The sequence below is a fragment of the Caretta caretta genome, chromosome 5 (genome assembly GCF_965140235.1).
Source record: "Caretta caretta isolate rCarCar2 chromosome 5, rCarCar1.hap1, whole genome shotgun sequence".
Lineage (NCBI taxonomy): Eukaryota > Metazoa > Chordata > Testudines > Cheloniidae > Caretta > Caretta caretta.
The window spans coordinates 65,417,925-65,441,451 of NC_134210.1; the positions used below are offsets into that span (position 1 = coordinate 65,417,925).

A 23,527-nucleotide genomic window follows, 5' to 3' on the forward strand; every position below is an offset into this window, starting at 1 on the left:
TTTGAGACGTTTTAATAAATCAGATTTCTGTGAGAGCGATATGAGAAGAGGAGCTGGGCTGGACTTCATCACCCTCTCCCCGGCCTGGCACATGACCCCAGCAGCCCATCCCCCTCTGCGGGCATCATATAGGGCAGGAGTTTGCCTCACCTTTTAGGGCAGTGGTGGGCAACCTGCGGCCCATCAGAATAATCCACTGGTGGGCCCCGAGACAGTTTGTTTACATTGACCATCAGTAGGCATGGCCACCTGCAGCTCCCAGTGGCTGCAGTTCTCTGTTCCCGGCCAATTGGAGCTGCAGGGAGTGGCGCGGGCTGAAGGGACATGCTGCCCACCACATCCCACAGCTCCCATTGGCCGGGAACAGCAAACCACAGCCACTGAGAGCTGGGGGCGGCCATGCCTGCAGATAGTCAATGTAAACAAACTGTCTTGCGGCCCACCAGCAGATTATCCTACTGGGCCGCATGCCCAGAGGATTAATTGCCTTTCTTTTCTGGGTGCCCAGAGAGACTATCCCACAGGCCGCAGGTTGCCCACTACTGTTTTAGGGTGTCCCTAAACCTCCTACTGCCAGAAACTGGGGCTGGACAATGGGATGAATCGTTCAAAATTATCATTCCCTCTGAAATATCTGGCACTAGCCACTGTCAGAAGCAGGATACTGGAGTAGATAGACCATCGGTCTGACCTATTCTTATGTTCCTACAGTCACCTTTCGAGGAACTGGGGAGAGAGAACTTTGCCATGCTCCTCTGACGACTCCTAAGACTCAGCACATTGGCCCTAATAGCCCATCTCCCACCAGGAAAGCAGCTTTTTCCTGCTACCCACTAATATGGCTGGTCCTGTAGCTCAAGGGGTAAAAGTCTGTGCTGTAATGATGAAGGTTCAGACTTCAAACCCTGATGGTGCATGCGCAGGGAGTTTTTATACTTACACATAAAATAATGTCCCCCCCTTAAAAATCATACAAACTCCCTCCCTCTTTCCCCCCCAAAAACACGCTCAAAGTTAAAAGAATGTCATTTATGCTGCAAAGGCAAGTACTTCATAGTTAGAAAATGCCTGATTTATGGTTGCTTGTGCTACCTAAAGTCAGCCTCCTTGTTCATAATCATCATGATACTGTCTTTACTGTACACATACATGATCATGTATTGTATTTTCCATAGGACTTCTGCCTCATTCAGTGCACAGAATGGACACACAAGGGGGCAGAATTAAGATTGCCCGGCAAACATAACAGTAGCACTTCCTAACTTGAGTGCTCCACATGAGTGCTTTGCGTGCTTGACTTTGCAATCTAAATGACGTTCTTGTAATATCTTTTTTTGTACATGTTGTAAATGGAACAGAGGATAAAAGACACCTGCAGAGCTTATGTTTATGTGGGGGGAGCAAGTATCACCAATATTTACAAAGCCCTCAAGGATGGATGTACATAGTCATTTTACCTTGTTTATATAGCTGAGACCAACAATCATTTTGTTTAGGATGACAGAAAACACATATTTAAGATGTAATTCGCTTCTGTGGAAACAAACAGCACAAGACCTGTGTTCCCCTAAAGCCCTAACATAAGATCTGATTGTTGCATAGACCTTGTGCTGGCCCTGGGCAAATCAGTGAATTCCACACTTTCTCTTGTGGGGCTCCCATGTCACCTTATGTTGTGGGGCATAAAATGACTCAAACCAAAATGGGATTGTTCTGAGTGAATTAATTTAGGAATTTGGGTGATCAAGCAGAGATCTTTCCTGTTCTTTGTGCAGAGAGATATGTGCAAGAGGGTAAGGAGGCCATTTTGAGGGGCTCTGTTAGGCTTGTAAAATAATGAGATTTGTGTCATATCAAGCAACTAAACAATCCCCCTGGCTGCAGCACATAATTAAACATATCCACCAGAGGGTGATAACATTGTTTCACTTCTATTTCTTTCCAGCTGGGCTGCTCCCAGGGACTCTAGAAGACAGAAATACAATTTATTCCAAAATTCTTCTAGCTGGGAATTAGCTGTATAAAAGGTTTTTGTAATCTGGAAGAAAACATTAATTTTCAGGGTGCCCAGAGAGACTTTGCTTCCCTCACATCCCTCACCTTCTTTCTATCTCTGTTTCTGAGATTATCCTAATTGCTTCTTTGTGTTTTATTAACCAAGCCTCTGATTCAGAGAGGCACTGAAACTTGTACTTAACTTTAGGCATGTGCATACTTTCCGGCACAGTACGTAAGCATATGCTTAACGTTTAAGACAATAGGAACTTGAAGTCAAGCACATGCTTAAATGCTTGCTGAATCAGAACCCAAGCTATAAGATGGCTATTCTCATCATCCTACTCCCTCCAATATTGCTTTGCTATGAGAACAAAACTTGTTAATGAAGTTGCGTCTAAGGCTCCAATCTGGCATCAGTATCTACTAACATACAGCTATGTACCTGTGTGGAGTCCCCTGCAAGGGTCCTATTGCAGGGGTCCATGCTAGCAAGCTCCAGCTAGAGCTGGCTGAATAGCTGATTTTGCAATTCCCTGACAGTTCTGGGAAAACAAACACCCCCCCACCCCGCCCCGCCCTTTAAATTCAGGTCAAACCCAAACTGAAAATTCCAAAAAAATTCCTACAAATCAAAGAAGTGGACAAAAATTTAATTTCTGGTCGAATGAAATGTGTGGTTCAATGCCCAGTAAAATGTTGGGGTTTGGGACATTGTTTAAATAAAAAGCAAAGGAATGAAAGGGCTTGACTTTAGCACCAGGAATGTGGGAGACCAAGGGTTCAAATCCCTCTTTTGCCTGATGTAGAGCAGGGATTTTGACTTGAGTGTTGCTGCTCCCAGTTTGACACCCGTCTGCCAAACTACCCTATAGCCTGATGTTTAGGGCACTCACCAGGGAGTGGGGGAAGACCCATTTCATGTTCCTTCTCCATTGACTGTTTATACACAGTGGAGCAGCTTCAACAGGAGAGAAAACCCTGCTCCCGAACTTCCCATAGCCTGGTGGTTAGAGAATACTCCTACAATGTAGGACCAAAATTCAAATCACTGCTCCACAGCCCAAATGAATGCTCCACCCATTAGATTAAAGGTTATAAAAGGAGGTTCCCCTGTCTCCATTTTGTGAACTTTGCTTAAGGCCCCTTACAAAACCAACCTGAAACATTTTGGGGGAGCCAAAACTATTTGGTGAATTTGTGTCAAATTTGCGAATAGTTATAGGTCAACCAAAACTGCATAAACTGTTTAGCTGACAATTTTTGCCCAAATTTATTCTCAAAGCAGGACCAAGAATTGTGGCTCAGATCCTATTGTCTATGTGATTAAGTTCTAATTTAACTTAAACTAATATTTGAAATTACCCAGGATCTTACTGAAAATGTTTTGCTCTACAAAGTTTACCATCCTTGTTTCCATTCTTCACTGCTCTTTTAGCACTTGGTTAATCACTTAATCATTTCCTTAAATGATTCCCCACCAGTAATCCAAGGTTGTCTCCCTTTGTTTTGTAGCAGAGATGCTCTAATATTTTTATTTTAATTAAGCTACTGCATTTAAAATTGTAGGGCTACATTCCCACCAGTGTAACAGTTTCTCTGTCCCATCCAGTCATATGAACTTTAATTATCAATAATGGAAAAATGTTCTGAATAGCCTTGAGAGTCTCAATTACACTTCATTACTTTGCCTTCAAGTTCACAGGTGAGAAAAGTGTATTAATACAGAATTAATCACACTAAGCAGAACAGTAAGAATATTGTTTTTTATTGGGTTCCTGTTGCAGCTGCTTTCAGATACTTAGGCAAGAGGTAAGTTTCTTCACTTGCGATTTATTTGTAGGTGAAAAAATGAAAGCAAATTTTGTTTCAGACACCAAATTTCACCTGCACAAGGGAGGCTCGGCATTAGAGGGAGGGAGGGATTTTCAGAAGAGTTTATCATAGAATCATAGAATATAAGGGTTGGAAGGGACCCCAGAAGGTCATCTAGTCCAACCCCCTGCTCGAAGCAGGACCAATTCCCAGTTAAATCATCCCAGCCAGGGCTTTGTCAAGCCTGTCCTTAAAAACCTCTAAGGAAGGAGATTCTACCACCTCCCTAGGTAACGCATTCCAGTGTTTCACCACCCTCTTAGTGAAAAAGTTTTTCCTAATATCCAATCTAAACCTCCCCCACTGCAGCTTGAGACCATTACTCCTCGTTCTGTCATCTGCTACCATTGAGAACAGTCTAGAGCCATCCTCTTTGGAACCCCCTTTCAGGTAGTTCAAAGCAGCTATCAAATCCCCCCTCATTCTTCTCTTCTGCAGGCTAAACAATCCCAGCTCCCTCAGCCTCTCCTCATAACTCATGTGTTCCAGACCCCTAATCATTTTTGTTGCCCTTCGCTGGACTCTCTCCAATTTATCCACATCCTTCTTGAAGTGTGGGGCCCAAAACTGGACACAGTACTCCAGATGAGGCCTCACCAATGTCGAATAGAGGGGAACGATCACGTCCCTTGATCTGCTCGCTTTGCCCCTACTTATACATCCCAAAATGCCATTGGCCTTCTTGGCAACAAGGGCACACTGCTGACTCATATCCAGCTTCTCGTCCACTGTCACCAGTGTCACTAAACACTGTTTAGTGTTGGTCTTACTCTGCTCTTATTGGAGTAAGTGGTAAAATGTCAAATCTGTGCATTTTTGAAAATACCACACTACAAGTTTACTCCTTATTCCTTTAGGAGTGAAGAGAAACCTTGCGCTGTTAATAAATTATTTAAGTCACATATTTGCCAGGATACATGTTTAAAATTATTCCTTTTAGTTTCCATCTTTGGTCCATGTGACTAAATACTATGGTGGTGGGTGCATTAGAAATGCCATAGATTATATATATATATATATATATATATACAGATTAGATCAACAGAGTAATACTTTACCAATGTTTAGCAAAGAAAGGAAAACCTATTGCAGATTACAGAGGAACAGCCGTGTTAGTCTGTATTTGCAAAAAGAAAAGGAGTACTTGTGGCACCTTAGAGACTAACCAATTTATTTGAGCATGAGCTTTCGTGAGCTACAGCTCACTTCATCAGATTCATCAGCTCATGCTCAAATAAATTGGTTAGTCTCTAAGGTGCCACAAGTACTCCTTTTCTTATTGCAGATTAGTTAATTTTGTAAATTGGCGAAAAATCATGCCAAAAGAATCAAGGATGAAGCATTGAAAAATGCCTTTTCTTTGTTTTGTATTGTAAGTTTAATGAAACATGGTAACACCCAGGGCCGTACCTACCCATAGGCAAACTACGCAGCTGCATAGGGCACCAGGAAATTTGGGGCATCAAATTGCACAGCAGGGCCCAGGAAATCTACCTATGCCCTTGCCCTTCTCTGCCTCTGTCCCGGTCCCGCCTCTTCCCGCCCCTGCTCCACCCCAGCCAGCCCCAATTGCCCCCCCCCCAAACCCCGTCCCTTGAGCTACGCTTCCCGGGGGACTGCAGCAGGGGTCGGGGTCAGGCCTGCCCTGCGCTCACCAGGTGGCAGGAAGTGGAGTGACCCAGCCTCAGCCCGCTCCGCTATGCCGGCTCCCAGCTATGCCGCTGGTGTAGGGCACCACAATCTCTAGGGACAGCCCTGAAAACACTGAACAGATTTTAAGGTGTACTGCTGTTCAGGGAGATTTTGGCAAACCAGTAAAGTGCCTAAACCACTATTGCTTGTTGCTAACAGTAGTCAAGTTAGCAGGCCATACTGAACCATTCTTGCTTATTGCTAAAAGTAGCCAAGTCAGCAGGTCGTAAATTGGTCATGCAGTGACCTCAGCATAACCAAGGCAGGATGGGTGGAGGGGGAGGGTGGGTGCCATAGACAGGGCAGCTTGATCTCGCGTCCTTCCTGCTGAGAATGTTGAAATTGCTGATCTATGTATTTTAGAAAAACAGGAAGTCTGTCTATATGCACCCCCGGGAGTTTGTCAGGGACCTAAGGCATGGACATCCTGAAAAAAAAAAAAACATATCTGGTAAATTGATGACCATAAGAAAATCTCTTGTCTGATCTTTAAAAACTGCTTGCTTAGCAAGTTTTGTTTAAGGGGATATGTCATTGTATTACTAATGTATAAACAAGGGGGAAAAGTTTGAGGTAATTGGACTTCTCAGGAGGGGCTCTTCAGGGACATTCCCTCTGGACACATCTTGGTCTCCACCGGCAGACGGAAACCTAGCCAGCTGAAGCCTGTTACGGTGCGACTCGAAAGCCATGCTCAGCTTCGGTAATTATCGAGGGTTGGGAGTGTTTTACTAACTTGTTGTGGACATGTGTAAGTGCTTGAGACTAAGTAAAGTTTAGCTTTAAGTGAAAGAACTTTTTGGTGTTGTCCTGTTTGTGTCAGCCATCTATTGGTTGTACGGACGTGTCTCCCTGATTTATTTCCTGATACCACCTCACACAGAGTAAAAGTTACTGAGAGCTTTGGGTTGAAAGAACCCAGGGTAATACTACAATATATTTTGCAAAGTGTAAGATCCCAGGATGGCCTGCCTCTGTAAAGGCCACAGGACTGGAGCCAGCCATTGTACAAGTGCTCCTTTCATATGGATGTTAGGAGCTTCATGGAGAATGCTTGGTGTAAATGGAGGGAGTGGACAGCAATTCTCTGTGATAAGAATATGCCAAGTAAACTAAAGAACAGAGTGAATAAGATGATGATTAGCACAGTCATGGCTTATGGGTTGGAATGCTGGCCACTGAGGAAGAAAGAAGGACTACTTCACAATGCCAAAATGAGAATACTCAGGTGAATGCTGCATAAGACAAGAGCGGATAGGCTACAGAATGAAATGGTACAAGCAAGACTTAAATTCTTCCCAAGTATTTCTGAAGCCCTGGGGGTTGGGTCTTCAGCCCCATGGGAAGAACCAGGGTTTTGGGCTTCTGTCCCATGTGAAGTGCCAGGCTCAGGGATTCAGCCCCGTGAGAGTTGCCTGGGCTCCTGCGAGTTTAAAATATTTACCCAACCTCTGCTGCAGTTGCCTCTGGCTGAATTTAAGCTCTGGGTACAAGCCATGATGCAGGTGGCTCTTCATCATGGAAAAGTTGAGGTAGCATTGACTGAAATGGCTGGGTCATGTGAGATGATGAGATATGGGATATATTGGCCAGAAAGTAAAAGAGCTAGCACTCACAGGACAAAGACCATGAAGAAAACCTAGAAAAAGGTGGTTTAAGATGCTGAAGGAGGACACAAAGAAGGCTGGTGTCACCTTGGACAATGCTCTCAACAAGAATACTCGGAGATGCAGAACAAGAACTGACAACCCTAAATGATGGGACAAGGCTAAGGTGAAGAAGGAGACAAGTGCTCCTTTCAGAAAGCTGTATTTAAATAGTAATGCAGATACACTGAAGTTAAGTAGAGTATTTGTTTTCTCATTGATCAGACTGTTAAAGTGATCTCATTGAGGGGGAAACTGATGCAAGCCACAGCAGAGCCACACTCAGCCACAAGGGCCTACTCGGGGGGAGATGGTGCCCTGTTTACACCAATGTGACACCACTGGCAAATTTTGTGAGAATATGAGGTTTATGGATTAGAGAAGTGAGAAATATCAAAATCCTCTTGTATGTTTACCTCCTTTAAGTTTTCTGTGTATTAGGTTTCCTAGAATTTTTACCAGCAGCACCTTTCTTGGAAACGTAAACTGAAACACAGTACATGTAATTTAACAGCAATAATGGGGAAAACATATGAACCATTTGTGATATTAACCTAGACAGTACAGTAGTGTCAGTAAACTGTTAGGGTTTGTTTATTGTTTCCAGTCTTGTCTTCAAGTTGTCACACTATTCTTGTCTTCTCTGGGTTAGGTGATAGGCAATTGTTTCAACATGTGATTACATTTTGTCCATTTTCCCACTGAAGTCAACCGACCTCTTTGTTAATTCTTTAAAGCTTCTTTGAGTAGTTTTATAAATTCCCCAGCTATAGGTCCCTCAGATTTGTTGCCTGATTTCTGCTCCTATTACCACAGCAGTAAACAAAGGTCCTGATCCAATATAAATTGAAGTCAATGGAAAAATTCCTATTGACTTCAGTGGACATCTATCAAGCTCAAAGATTGCACATCAGTTTCAGAATGCACTTTTCCAAAAACCTGTGTCCCACTCCATGTACCTGGTTACATAGTCTTCAAGATTACCTTCTCTCGGAAAAATCACTATTTTTGTCTCTGAGCCTTATCAGTTTCTTATTCAGTAAAGGGAAAAAATATATTTACATGACAAGTGCAGTATACTTGAATGTAAATCAGCTTTTAAAGTTACATTGCTATTTTGTGCAGCTTATCCACATAACTACATATGAGCAGGTGTTAGAAGGGCACCCACATAAACCTGGAAATTAAATGCATTTGGAAAGCATTTTCCTCTGTGAAGCACTCATGTACAAATCTGCAGAGATAGTGCACAAAATATTGACAAGGTTATGCAGGACAACAATATAAAGTTTAATTGTGCCATTATGCTTTTAAGAGGATCTTACTAAAAAGCGACCGCAGTATCCATTTCACTTGAACACAGCCTAACAGAGACATTTCAATGGGGATTATGCCTGTTTACACCAGCTGAGGATTGAGCCCATAATTATTTGGACTGATGCAACAGCAAAGCTTCTGCTCTTACTGGAGATTATTTTCTATCAACAAAATAGATACTACATTGGAAATAATGCCTGTGAATAATCACCTTGAATATCTTACATATTAAGATGTCATAACAGAAGGTCATCCTCAACTTCTAAGTGCATAAAGTCCTGCACTCCTCCGTCAGCCAGAGAGCTAGGAGCTGAAGCTCAAAAACAGGTGTTGGTGTCATGCATGAATCTAAAACAATTGGTGTTTTGTGAACTTCTTGCTTCCTTAAGGACAACAATACCAGGAAGGGATGGATTTGATTTGTAATCTAGCAGAATACTTTGATACAAACTGTTCATTTAAAAAAAAGAAGAAGAAGAATGACAGCTTCCGGCAGCCAGATAACCTGTAAAAATACAAGGAACATGGCCAATATACCATCAACTGCATCATAATTCATGGGCAACCTGGGAGAATTCTGAATGTATTTTGAATGGGGGTTATAGCTTTATATTACTATATGCAATACGAGGAAAGCGATTTATTTATAAATTGAAAATCTTAGTTGGTTTCAAAACAAAACAATCTTACTAAAATTACTAAACTGGCAACTATCATGGTCTTCTTTTTATTCTGCTAGCACATGACCTAAAGATATGGTCCCTGCCACCATTGCCAGTGTGGGAAATACTCATGCAAATATATTTTTTGTTTTCCTCACTGCTGATATGGAAACATCTGGAATCACATCTGGCCATAAATCTTTACACAAATGTGTTGATAGAGTTCCTTTTTTGGTTGAAACACAATACAAACGCTTGTTAAACATTTCAAAGGAAGGCCTGTAGAAGACACTATCTAGAATTCAAGGCTACCATCGAAGCTCCAGCCAGATGACTATCAAACTAAAGTTAATTAATTGTGCATGAAACTTGATTCCAGATCTGGAATGAGATTGTGAATGTTAGAGATCAAAAAACTGAATCTTACATTGACACTTACGTTAACAGTACCCAGAGGCCATTTCATCTAGCAGGTGGGAACAGTTAAAACAGCTTCTGGGGAGAATGAGTCTGTGATATATGTTGCATATGCTGTAGGGAGAAAGCAGTTAATGCTTAAACAATAGGTATATCACACACACAAACTCTCCAGTGCTGATGGTGTTTTCCATAAAGGTAAATGCACTGTAATATCAGTTGTATTCTGAAAAAAATTCTTAAGTTAATTTGTGAAGGGAAGGCACAATAAGTAAATATATTGATCAGACACGAACAAGACATCACTGATATGGTAAATGCTTGGGCCAAATTTTGGGCCAGCTAATCCAAAGGACACAGACAGAGGGAGTAATGGACAAAGTGGCACTGGATGTTTTAACTCTAGAGGACAGAGACTATTTGGCTGTCATAAATGCACATTCATACTGTCTGCAAGTAGTCACGTCAGCACAAGCGATCAGAAAGATTAATGTTATATATGCTAAATATGAGATTACAACAACAGTGAAGGCTGACAATGAACTCATTTAATTTTCTTGTAGAGACTTCATAGGGACAATTACTTTTGACGTCCATATTGGAAAAGATTAATTATATAAGGGAAACTGGGATGTCTCAGCTATTTCTGAGGCCAAGTATAATTTAAAAGATACCTTTATGTAAGGCACATAAGATTTTCTAGCTCACATTCTAGTAAAGGCAGCTCAGTTATTTAGAGAGAAGTAATAAAATAGCAATAAGCAATGTATAAATGAATTCAGCTTCCTTTTCCAGGATTAGACATTAGGGCACAGCAAGAGAGACATCAAAAGTTCAATAATATTTTAATTAATTTGTTTATTACCAATAAGATGTGATCACTAGTACTAGCATTTCATTGCTTTGTTAAGCACTTCTGTATTCAATGTAAAAATGTCTGTATTTCTCAGATACACTAATGTTTAGGGGTGAATACTTATGCACATTGGAAATCTGTTTTAGTAAACATGATTCCAGAATACTTATCGGAATGGGACATGTATTTGCCCTATCACTTGCTGAGTAGGGCCCTAGACAGGGCATTACTTTATCGATGGCCAGCAAGGGAAATTATTTTAGAATCAATAGACTAAAGACTTAGTTATGCTCTTTAAGGACTTCTGAAACTATTAAGAAATTGGGCTGTGACAAGAGCAGTTATTAATTAATACTGTTTCTCATCTCTTGAAGGTAAGAATGACTGTTCCCCCTAGACACAGGTGTCTGATTATTATTGATTGAGATAAAGAAAATTGCCCAAGTTAATCTATCCCTTTGTATAGCTTGATGCAAACAAACAAAGTCCTCACCCAAATCCATCAACACCTTGGCTGCTGCCTTCTTTGACACTGAACCTGCAGTGTTGTGATTCAGGAGGACTCGTGTGTCCCACTTTTGAGAATGTTATTTACAACAATTGCTATCCAGAGATATTTCCATGATGAGCTTTCTAGAGGCTCATCTTCAGGGTAGTCAGAATGGAAACTCCCAGTAGATGACTGGACTTCAGTTTGCAAGTGCTCTTTCATTACACCACTGATATTCTACTGATGTCTATGAAAATTGTAATTCAACCCTATGGCAGCCCACCCAGAGCAGGACAACTTCTGCAGTGACCTTGGTGCCAGTCTTTAAACAGTTAATCAACAGACTTTGGCTGGCTTTATCTTTAAACTAGTAAACACAACAGGTAACTTTTTGGTTGCTCCATTTTAAACAAGGCCCCGACTTGGCCCCAGGGTTCTGGGTTAGGACTGAAGACCATGCTCTAGCTCCATTCAGCACTCCCCTTGAGATGAAATAGGTAAGCCTTCTTATTGCCTGCTATTTTCTGATTGATTATTATTTCTTCCCAGACCTTCTAGGCCCCTGGAAGACTAAATGGGCTTTTCCTAGAGCATCAATGCCTCCAACAGAGGAAAAATCCCTCCTGGGTGCTGTATCTAAGGAATGAGTGAATTAATTGGTTCCACACTTTCTTGGAATGTCAAAAACTGGTGGTGTAATTTCAGGAGCCTTTGCTACTATAAGAGTTTTCACACCATACTAGATTAACATTATTGAAGTTACATGTGTTCATGATCATCATCATACCTGCCTTCAGCACATTAAAACCTCAAAGACCTAAAGATGCCTCCCAGGTTCATTCTTCTTTCTTATCTTTTGAAGGAGAAAAGTAGTAAGAGGAAATTGTCTTTGTTCATATTTGAACATATTTGTTCAGCTTTTATGTGTATGATTAAAACTATTTTGCAAACAAAGAAATAAAGTAGAATACATTTGATAAGGCTGTTCCAATCTACTGCTGCTGGCAATGGTTGCTATACCAAATGAAACAAGGATGGATAGTCTGAGGGAATGGCCATCGATCCCCTGCTACAGGTTGACCAGAAAAAGATGGCACAGTGCAGGAGGTGTCACAGGAACACCCTTTGAAAGGGCAGGGGAGTTACCACATCTCAAGTATGTGCTCCCACAGAGTTCCAGGGAAAATTCCAGTTGAGTCATGCAGAATTACTCCAGCTACAGCACTGCTTACTTGCACTTACCCCAACACAAAAGCCACAAGTTCATTCTATTTGTAAGAACAAACTGAAAGATGAGCAATTATGAATCATCTTATTACCCAAGAAGGCAGTTGAAAGGTCTCCCTTTTTAAACTGTCTTAAGTTTCATAAAAAGAAAAGGAGTACTTGTGGCACCTTAGAGACTAACCAATTTATTTGAGCATAAGCTTTCGTGAGCTACAGCTCACTTCATCGGATGCATACTGTGGAAAGTGTAGAAGATCTTTTTATACACACAAAGCATGAAAAAAATACCTCCCCCCACCCCACTCTCCTGCTGGTAATAGCTTATCTAAAGTGATCACTCTCCTTAAATAGGTTACCTTGCATAATGACTTAGCCACTCCCAGTCTCTATTCAAGCCTAAGTTAATTGTATCCAATTTGCAAATGAATTCCAATTCAACAGTCTCTCGCTGGAGTCTGGATTTGAAGTTTTTTTGTTGTAATATTGCAACTTTCATGTCTGTAATCGCGTGACCAGAGAGATTGAAGTGTTCTCCGACTGGTTTATGAATGTTATAATTCTTGACATCTGATTTGTGTCCATTTATTCTTTTACATAGAGACTGTCCAGTTTGACCAATGTACATGGCAGGGAGCATTGCTGGCACATGATGGCATATATCACATTGATGGATGTGCAGGTGAACGAGCCTCTGATAGTGTGGCTGATGTTATTAAGCCCTGTAATGGTGTCCCCTGAATAGATATGTGGGCACAGTTGGCAACGGGCTTTGTTGCAAGGATAGGTTCCTGGGTATAAGGAGAGTGATCACTTTAGATAAGCTATTACCAGCAGGAGAGTGGGGTGGGGGAGGTATTTTTTCATGCTTTGTGTGTATAAAAAGATCTTCTACACTTTCCACAGTATGCATCCGATGAAGTGAGCTGTAGCTCACGAAAGCTTATGCTCAAATAAATTGGTTAGTCTCTAAGGTGCCACAAGTACTCCTTTTCTGTTTGCAAATACAGACTAACACGGCTGTTACTTTGAAACCTGTCATTAAGTTTCACATTAATTTAAAACACAATTTCTTTTTCTAGTCTGTGCTTACAGTGCAATTCCAAATCCACCCTGAGAGAGTGCCCAGCCACTGGATTAATGTTAAAAAGGTCTCCTCCCCACCACCTCCCCAGTGGTTTTGTGAGGAATTAGGCAACCAATGAGTACACCTATCAGATTGGGCTCTTCAGACAAGATAGGCATGGGAACAACTATCTTCCCCCAGTTTGTGGATTGCACTGGGTATTAGGCAGGAGACAGGTGCCTGATGCCTAGAGGAAGGCAGTAGTGTGCATGCCCAGAAGCAGAAACCTAGGTGCTTAGGGAAATTTTACCATGGAAATTTAGGCACTGAGTGAGTTGCAGATGTAACCATAGTGCTTTTCTGAGGCACAATGCAGTTCTAGAGCTCCTTCTGGAGTAGTCCCAACATGGGCTTCAACAGTTCCAACACAGACTGGTGCCTTAATGGAACAATCAACCCCATCACAACTATTATGCTATAGTACTTCCGACAGGTAGAAAGTTGGAAAGCAATATGATGGCCATATGCAAAAAATGATGACAAGATCTTTCATGCTGTTGTTATGCTCCTATTTCTCTGAAAATTTACCTAAGGCCTTCAAGTTGTCCAGAAGTCTATATATTTATCCATGGAGAAGATGTAGTAAGTAATCTTTTCCACCTTAGCATGCTTACATGAGGAATGCATTTATTTTCTCATGATAGTTATTTTGATTATATATATTGTAAAGGGTACAGTGGGTACTGGAGTGAGAAAACATATATATGTTAGACCCGCCTCTATTCTACTTCCCTTCTTTTTTCTCTGGCTTCTGTATATTATATAACTGAGACTGAAGTAGCTATTAGTGTCTAAATCCTGCAGAAATCTCAAAACCATGAAGCAGATTGAATTTTTTCCTTGGTGAGTGCTACTGATTTTGAGTCCCAATAGCATGTAAGTAACATATTTGAGAATATGTTACTTAGGGTTACCTCCAAAACACTTGAAGAAAACTATGCCGAAAAAAATAATTTGCTGCTTTTTTCCCACAATTAAGTATGAAACTTGATAAGAAAATATCAGTGCTGGTAATGAGGAGATTCCACTCAGTAATCCTTCCTGAATACTTGTCACAGGCAAAATTTTACCATTTAAAGAGCTGATTGTGATGGGGCAGGAATTCAGAGTCGGTATAATCTGGGAGTGAAAACAATGTAAGCAAAAATTATTGCTTAAACTAGCAGAGAGGAAACAAGCAGATATCTGGGTAAATCGTCTAGATTTATTGCCACCATATGCCTAAAACCAGCTTTTGAAATATAGAAAGCTTCTGAGAAGGTAGGTATTTTGTCTGCAGCACAAATATGTAACAGCACACTTGTGGGAATAGGAGCAATCTGCACTGTCTTAGAAATAGTTGTTTCCTTCTAATGCTGTTTTTAATTCTTATGTATCTTCACTTTGTTCAAAAATGCAATGTATTTTTATCCAAGAAGTCAGGTGCAGCTTATAAAATGCTGAAATTAAAACTGCCTTCACTAAAAGAGATAATTTTATTTTAAATTAGTTTTATTTATTATGAAGTTTTTTAGGGCTAGTATACAAGAATGAGGAAAAATAGAAGGAAAGAAGATCTTTAATAAATGGTTTTCACTTTTGGCATTTTTGGAAGAAAAGCACCACACCAACTCTGAATTCAGAATGTATATTTTGAGTGATGACCCAGTTAATTTTCTACTTGATATTGCTTTTTCTCGTATTTTTTTTAAAGGAGCCTGAACCAATTCCCTGAATTGAAATACACTGGAGGATTAAATTCTGCCACCCTTGTTCAAGTAAATTATCTCCTTAACCCTTAAGTAGTCCCATTCTGTGATTTCTTCTTGCAGAGTAAAGTGACTCTCAATAGGACTTAAACATTTTTAAAAATTTTACCCAGAAAGACCTAGAAGGTCATATACTGCTTTCCTTTGCCAAGATATGATAATTTTCCACAATATATTTTCTACTGCTTAGCCATGTCTAATTTTAAAAGTAGTTGTTTAAATGTTAGCTTTCTCTTCCCCACTCAGTAGTGTTATATTCACAGCAAACAAACAAAAAGAGTTTAGATTAAAAACATAAAATACTCTTTCTGGAAAGCTGCAATGTAACAATAGTTTATTTCCTAGAATCTAGTACACATAGGAATCAAAAACACACACACAGAGAAAGCAGGCTGCTCCATAAGGCAGAGAGGCACAACTCACCCCACCTTGCTCCAGGCAGGCTCTTTGCAAACCCAGGCCCAGATTGCACACTTCCCTATAGCGCCCTTTACCTGCAAACAGGATCCGGAAAACTCCAGAGAATTAGAAAAGATAACTTCTAATTTTAAACACCTACACCATATACAGTATAGTTGGAATCACTCTGAAATATTCATGTAATAATGAAGCTCCCTTGTTATTTATTAAAATGTTCTTAGGGTTTCTATGCTGGTTAGCCAAGAAGAAATTCACTTGCTGATCATCTAAAATAGAACTACACCTTCAACAGAGCATCAAAGTGAGATTTAAGAGTTGTGGAATGTCAGTGGAAGGTCAGGAATTCTCCTAGAGAACTGCAGGAAAGGAATGAGCTAGTGGTGTAGTGAAAGGATGAGGCACTATGCTGTGAGTTATTGAAAGGAAATGGGGGAATGGTCCTTACAGAGGCTGATCTAAACCTGCATCTCTGTTGGGAAATGGATGAAGGCTTTGGGCTTGTTGCCGGCACCCAGTGCCGAGAGGCTGAACAACAGCTTGAGTTGGTTCGTTACCCGGTGTGCTGCACCCAATAATCACAACGGGGTGGAGAAGCAGAAAAGTTTATTTGCAGCTGCAAAAAGGTACAGAGAGAATAAAATCTCAAATCCTGCACACAGAGCAGGAAGTTACACAGGCTTTTATACATCCTTTTTCCCAGCATACTTATCCAATAGCAAGCTGCCCCAAGTATTCATATAGCCAGCCAATCCAGTTCCCAGCTAGTTCCCTGATTCTCTGTATCATTTGTTAAACTCTACATAAAGCTGCTTTATTCAGCATTGTTCTTCCATATCTCCCCTGTTTGGCCTTGCTTAGTTTCAGGCAGTCTGACTCTGCAACATACTGTTGCAGATTCTCAGCATAACTGCTGTGTATGCCTCCAGGCGGGGGGGCCAAGGACACTTGGGCCTAGTACGCAGAGCTGCTGCGAGTGCCTCCAGGCAGGAGGGGGGCCAAGGACACCGGGGCCTAGTGCAAGGGGGCTTCATCGACACTCGTGGTCTTCCATCCCCTCGAGTTACCTAGTGGCCATGCCCCAGTGTCCCCAACAACTCCCCCCTTTGAGAACACTCAACAGCCTTGGCTCTGAGTTTTCTCACTTGGGCTTGCTACATTGGAGATGTTAACTTGACGGCAAGTTACATTTCCAAACCCCTTTTTTGTGGTAAGATTATTTGTAAGTGTTTCCCTAAAAGGGGAGGAACCATTACACCCACACTGTTGGCCTCCCCTGTTGGTCTTTATCCAATACCCATCAGCCCACTGTGTAATAACAAAGGAGCTCTTTCCCACAGGATGCCCATAGTGATCAGATTGGTTTCGGGTAAAACATAACACTCCCTTAGTGAGTACTGCAACTGAATACTCCTGGTCCTGATAGGTGGCCTGCTGTAAAGAGGTCTTATTCCAGAACGGTGAGTCCGTTCTTTCCTGCTCTTCGGTGGTGGCTAATTCTGCTAGGGTCAAGGGCAGCATGTCAAGGGGCATTCCCGTTTTGGGGGATAGTGGAGTTGGAGCACATACCCAGCAATCAGTCTGGTTTGTTAAATTAGCAACATGGTGCGCAAGCAAAACAAAGGAGTTATGCTCCCGATATGCACAGTTTGGAAATACCAATACAGAGAATAACAATGTTACCCAATTAATTATGACCAGAGTCTTCCCAACCCAGGGTCTCCAGTACCTGGGTGGGCCCATTTTAGCATTAAGGTGCCCGCTATTTGTGTCTTTTAAACAGTAGCTTTAGCCCGAGATCGTCACTAGATGAGGAGTCAGCAGGTTGGACGGTCCACTGTCCTGCTGACGAGGGGGCGGTTACTGCCTTCAGACGAGAGTGATGGATCCAGTTCTTGTGTCCCTTGATCTTTGCCGCTGTATGGGAGATCAGCAGGACGGTATAGGGTCCTTTCCACTTTTCCTGGAGAGGCTCGTCTTTCCAGGTGCGAACAAGCACAGAGTCACCGGGCTGTAAGGAGTGAACGGGAGAGTCCAAGGGGACAGGCTGGGAATCCTTGGTATATCTGTGAAGAGACAAGAGAACAGCAGACAGGGAACACATATACTGTGACAAAAAAACATTACCCAACTCCCATTCCCCTAACAGAACCGGGGTGCCATTCATAGGCCATGCCCTTCCAAACATAATTTCAAAGGGACTGAGCCCTAATCTACCCTTTGGCAGAACGCGGATACGGAGTAGGACAAGGGGCAAAGCATCAGGCCATCGCAGTGAGGCTTCTTGGCACACTTTTGAGAGATGCCGTTTAAGGGTCTGATTGGTACGCTCCACTACACCACTGGCTTGCGGTCTCCAGGGCATATGGAGTTTCCAGGGGATCTGTAAGGCATGTGAGATGCTTTGAATGATTTTTGATGTGAAGTGTGTCCCATTGTCAGATTCCATCCACGGGGAGTACAAAGCGAGGAATGATCTCCTTAACAAACTTGAGGGCCACTGTTCTGGCAGTGCAGTTACAGCATGGGAAGGCTTCTGGCCATCCGCTGAACCGATCCACTATAACAAGGAGATATTTGAACCCTTGGGTCCGGGGAAACTCAGTAAAGTCTATTTGCCACACTTGTTCAGGGCCCGGAGTGGGTTCTAGGGCAGCTGGTGGCACAGGATGTCCCGGTCGGGGGTTATTCTTTTGGCAGACTAAGCAGTCTGCTTGTACCTGGGCAGCCAGGGGTCGGAGTCCGGAAGTGATAAAGTATTTTCCCATTAGCTGGATAAGTGCTTCCCTGCCAGCATGAGTGGTTTGATGTAGTTTCTGAAGCACTGGCCGGATTGGGCCCTTTGGTAAGAGGACCTTCCCTTCTGGGGAATGGAGCCATCCCTCCTTTTCCCGGAGACTGAGTTTGTCAGTTAGCTGTCTCTCCTCCCCAGAGTACTGAGGGGTTGGAAGCTCCCCTACTGATGGGATAAGGGCATGCATATGGGCATTCTCAGTCTGAGGGGATGGCAGGGTGGCAGCATGCTTAGCCTCTCTATCTGCCCAAGCGTTACCTCTGGCCACATCTTGATCCTCCCTTTGATGGGCTTTACAATGTACCACCGCCACTTCCGAGGGGAGTTGTACGGCTTCTAGGAGCCGGAGGATTTGGGGCCCGTACTTGACTGGGGAGCCTTGGGCTGTCAGCATTCCCCTTTGCTTCCATAGGCCAGCATGAGCATGCAGCACACCAAAAGCATACTTTGAATCAGTAAAAATGTTGACCCGCTTTCCTTTTGACAGTTCAAGTGCACGGGTCAGGGCTATTAGTTCGGCAAGCTGGGCAGAGGTCCCAGCAGGCAAACCTTCAGCTTCCACAGTGTCATGGAGGGTCACAACAGCATAACCCGCCCTCCTTTGCCCATTTATTACAGTACTGCTACCATCAGTGTACCACTCATAATCTGCATTTGGGAGGGGTACATCCTTTAAATCCGGACGGCTGGAGTACTGGACATCTATGATCTCTAAACAGTCATGTTTCTGTTCCTCTGTTTCTGGCAAGAGAGTGGCTGGGTTAAGGGAGGGGCAAGGCTGTAAGGTGACTTCAGAGTTCTCTAACAGCTTAGCCTGGTACCAAGCAATCCGAGCCTGGGTGAGCCAAAGCCTTCCCTTTGCATCCAATAAGGCTCGGACCATGTGGGGAGTATAGATTTGCATAACCCCTCCCAATGTTAGCTTCTCCGCTTCCTCAAGCAATAGGGCAGTAGCTGCGACCGCCCGTAAACATGCCGGCCAACCCTTTGCAACCTGATCCAATTGCTTAGAAAAATAAGCCACAGGACGCTTCCATGCTCCTAACAGCTGTGTAAGCTCTCCTAGGGCCACCCCCCTTCGTTCATGTACATACAACTGAAATGGCTTAGAGAGATCCGGCAGGTCCAGAGCTGGGGCTTCTATCCATTTTCTTTTCAGGATTTTAAATGCCCTGTCAGCCTCTGGAGTCCAATAGAAGGGGTCATGATCTGCTCCTTTTACACAGTCGTACAGGGGTTTAGCCCACAGTCCAAACTCTGGGATCCATATCCTGCAAAAGCCTGCCATACCCAGAAATGCCCTGAGCCGCTTACAATTATTTGGAGAGGAACTTGACAGATAGATTCCTTTCTTTTTTTTTCGCTTGAACGCTGACGCTCCCCTTGCCTTAGCTGTAACCTGATCCCTCTCCACCTCAGACAACAGGGTTCTCAGGAGGATATTACAGTCGTCTCAATCGGCTTGTGACTACTGAGGCACCCCTCAAAGACTGAAATAAACCTGCTTGAGTTCGTTGAGAATTCCCCAGCCTGTGTTTTAAAAGCTGCTAAGTCTATTGGATTGAATGGCACATGGATGTAAACTTGCATAGTGGTAGCCTGATGTCCGTCTGCCCCTGGGCAAGCCACAACAGTCTCGGTAAGCAAAGGATAGAGTCCCACCGAGGGGGCAATCTCTGTAACCCGAGGCATCCTACCCTTATACGGTGGGGGTGTGGGGGCCGAAGGGGACACCGGCTCTGCCATTACAGTGGGGGTTGGGGGTCTGGGGACTAACATTAGCTGCTACCGAACCAGTCGGAGTCAGATTACAGTGCTGTAAAATATCTGGTTGAGTACATAAAGTCAGAAACAAATGCGCATACATATGTTCATTCCATTTACCCATTCACTGACAAAACAAAACTAATTGGAGGATCGTGTTGTAATTAATTGACCCTCCTGGTGGCCACCACTCCTGGTCCTCTAGTTGATATTGAGGCCAGTCAACTGTACAGAATCGTTTTAATTGGCTCTTAGTCATCGGATCCGCACCAAATACCTTCCAGTTTGCTAGAATGCACTCTAGGGGCGTACACCGTGCCCTAACCTCTGAGCTCTGTCCCTGTCTCATACCTACAGGGTAACTCTGGGCGTCCCCAGGTTCCAACAGAGCATACAATCCGGATTTTAAAAGGTTCCTACCTTATCCAAGGGACCGGTTCTTCACCGTGGCCTGCAGCTGCTCCTCCCCCACGTCTAAGGGACCGGTTCTTCACCGCCGTCCACAACAGCTTCTCCACTATATGAGTGCGTTGCACCGTTGTGCCCTCTGGGGTCGATCAAATCGCGTCTCCTCCGAGGCCCCCGATGAACTCACCGGTGCGCGCTGGGCGTCGGTTCTCGCCGGACTTCTCGACCTTCAGGAGGGGTCCGGGCAAGGCTAAATTGCAGCCTCGTCGCCCACCCAGGGACGCCAAAAGCTGTTGCCGGCACCCAGTGCCGAGAGGCTGAACAACAGCTTGAGTTGGTTCGTTACCCGGTGTGCTGCACCCAATAATCACAACGGGGTGGAGAAGCAGAAAAGTTTATTTGCAGCTGCAAATCTCAAATCCTGCACACAGAGCAGGAAGTTACACAGGCTTTTATACATCCTTTTTCCCAGCATACTTATCCAATAGCAAGCTGCCCCAAGTATTCATATAGCCAGCCAATCCAGTTCCCAGCTAGTTCCCTGATTCTCTGTATCATTTGTTAAACTCTACATAAAGCTGCTTTATTCAGCATTGTTCTTCCATATCTCCCCTGTTTGGCCTTGCTTAGTTTCAGGCAGTCTGACTCTGCAACATACTGTTGCAGATTCTCAGCATAACTGCTGTGTGTGCCTCCAGGCGGGGGGGCCAAGGACACTTGGGCCTAGTACGCAGAGCTGCTGCGAGTGCCTCCAGGCAGGAGGGGGGCCAAGGACACCGGGGCCTAGTGCAAGGGGGCTTCATCGACACTCGTGGTCTTCCATCCCCTCGAGTTACCTAGTGGCCATGCCCCAGTGTCCCCAACAGGCTGATTTTTATCTTGTGGGAACTGGTTCATCTATTTCTACTTAAGAGCCACTTGCTTTAAATAGTGGCATAGGAATGATTTAAGTATTTTGGTAGAATTCTGATGCATGTTGAGAGCCAGCATTACAAATTTGGAATACATACAGATTTAAAGAGCACCATTTTCTCTAACTCAAGAAATTAAAACAGCTCCCATTGCAGCAGGCATTCACCTCAGGTTCAAATCAATCCCCAAGGATCTCAAAGCTGGACACCCAAAAAGTAAGGTATCCGAAGTTCATGGGCATGTGAAAGTTTTTGTTGGAAATTACTCCACATATCTGAGATACAAGGTGCAAATCTGAAGGCAGAATTCAGCTCTAAGACAAAGGGTGCATTGAACAGAAATTTAAGTGCACGATATTGAAGCCCTCAACATCGCAAATAATGACTGTGGCCTTCCTTTAACATGTATAGCAAGATTTTAATTTTATTGCTCTGGCACTATATCTGAATGAATGAAAAATAGCCATTTTTGTTTTCTGTTTCAAATGGACCCAAGCTGACATCTTCAGTAGCTATTTCAGCCCTATAAAATTTTAAAACAGTTATGAACTCTACAGATCACACATCATAATAGCACAGTTGTGCATAACTATAGGATTTCTTAAAAAGTACTAAGTGCAGTCAGCTACATATATTCTAGTAGTGTCCACTACTTATGTATCAGTACAAATATTTCTTTTCCATGGCTCTACTTGTTCAAGGAAATCACCAAGGGAGATGCTTTACTTTTCCCACACAGAACTGATTTTGAGGTTATGTTCCTTTTGTAAGTTGCTTTGCTGAGTAAGACTTTTATAAGGGGCTGTATGTGTGTGGGAAGAGCAGCATTACAAGCGGTTGATTAATAATATTGGTAACGGGAATCAAATAATTAAGTGGGCATTAGAATCTCATTAATGTCTTTAATTAAATTGACAAAATTGACATAGTGTACACTGCATAATGTGAAGTAGACTGTAATGAAACTGCTGAGACTTGTTTTCAGAAATTAATATGTAGCCCTGCAGAATAAACGGTGAACTTTTCTTTCCTGCATATTAAAAAGTAATATGATTTTTAAAGATTGAGAAACAGGATGGTCTTTCTATTAAACATAGAAACTTGATTATTTAAAAAGTTCAATATTTTCCTGACAGAGAACATGGGAAAATGAAAAATGCCATGTATTAAAAATGAGAATTACAAAATATTTATCATTTATATAAACTGTTTCATTTACAGAAGACACTAGTACATTAGTAGGATAAAGCATCTTAAAGGCCTCTTGAGTGAATATGCAGAAATAACTAAGATCTGTATATTGTCATTTAGATTATGACTACAAACCTCTAAAACAATATGCAGTGAGCAACTAATAGAATCCTTTTAATAGCTGAAGGAGCTCTGTACCTTTCTTTTTGTAATTGTCTCTTGACAAAAAGATGAGCAAAAAGAGTTATTTTTACTTACATTTATTAAAAAGAAGTGTGTATTCAGTCATTTTATTTTTACTGCTTTCCAGTTGAGGCTTTGCTGGGACTAAATTATTTCTTTATACAGTCACTAGGAAATCATCAGAGTATTTGGCAGAAATTGTGGATACACAAATTCTAATCTAGAAGTATAGGCTGAAATCCTTTTGACTTCACACCAAAAAACTGGTGTGACAGAAATGGGATGAAATTTAATAGTACAAAGTGCAAGGTCAGGCACATAGGGTCTAATAAGAAATTCTTCTACAAGCTGGAGGCTCATCAGTTGGAAGCAACAGGAAAGGAGAGAGACCTGGGCGTGCAGGTTGATCAGAGGAGGACTATGAGCCAACAATGTGATGTGGCTGTGAAAAAGGCAAATGTGATCTGAGGATGTATTAGGTGACTCATGTCCAAGAGAGATAGAGAACTATTGATGCCATTATACAAGGCACTTGTCACCCTTGTTCTACCTCTCCAGCACATCCTCAAAGATGTACAACCTATCCTGAAAAATGATCCCTCACTCTCACAGGATCTTGGGAGAAAGAACAGTCCTTGCTTACAGACAGCCCCCCAACCTGAAGCAAATACTCTCCAGCAACCACTCAACACACAACAAAAACACTAACCCAGGAACCTATCCTTGCAACAAAGCCCAATGCCAACTCTGTCCACATATTTATTCAAGTGACACCATCATAGGACCTAATCACATTAGCCACGCCATCAGG

At 42.6% G+C, this 23,527-nt stretch overlaps 1 long non-coding RNA gene across 1 annotated transcript; it reads right to left on the minus strand.

Annotated features, from left to right (window-relative positions):
- Window positions 1-15,365: 15,365 nt before the first annotated feature.
- On the minus strand, window positions 15,366-21,289 carry LOC125637211 (uncharacterized). Its single transcript, XR_012668482.1, has 2 exons — window positions 20,444-21,289; window positions 15,366-17,531 (listed from the first exon to the last, which is right to left on the minus strand). It is a non-coding gene; the product is annotated as an uncharacterized LOC125637211 (long non-coding RNA).
- Window positions 21,290-23,527: the final 2,238 nt, after the last annotated feature.